The sequence below is a fragment of the Staurois parvus genome, unplaced genomic scaffold (genome assembly GCF_062004578.1).
Source record: "Staurois parvus isolate SC_StPar_1 unplaced genomic scaffold, SC_StPar_1.0 ptg000503l, whole genome shotgun sequence".
NCBI lineage: Eukaryota > Metazoa > Chordata > Amphibia > Anura > Ranidae > Staurois > Staurois parvus.
In genome coordinates this window covers 143826-144135 of record NW_028318299.1, presented here as the reverse complement: position 1 = coordinate 144135, position 310 = coordinate 143826, and positions in this window count along the sequence as shown.

Genomic DNA, 310 nt, shown 5'->3' with positions numbered 1-310 from the left:
GGTCTCTCTTTGCTTGCTGGCCCTATTGCCCCCATTGCCTTTTTTTTTACAGAATACAGGTGGAAAGTGTCATCCTGAATGTACAGTGTATCTGTGTGTGATGTGTGGTGTTCCTGGTGACTAAAATGTAACCGTTGTAATAAATCACAATTAATGGGTCGTTTCACAAACTGCCATAATTTCCCAACAATGCTCATTATCTGTCCCTCTCTGGGGTCCCTCTCGACTCTCCACCTTGTGATGACTTTTGGACTATTTATTAAGAAAAATATTATCCCACATAAGGAATTCTGAGCTGACTGTGATGGTT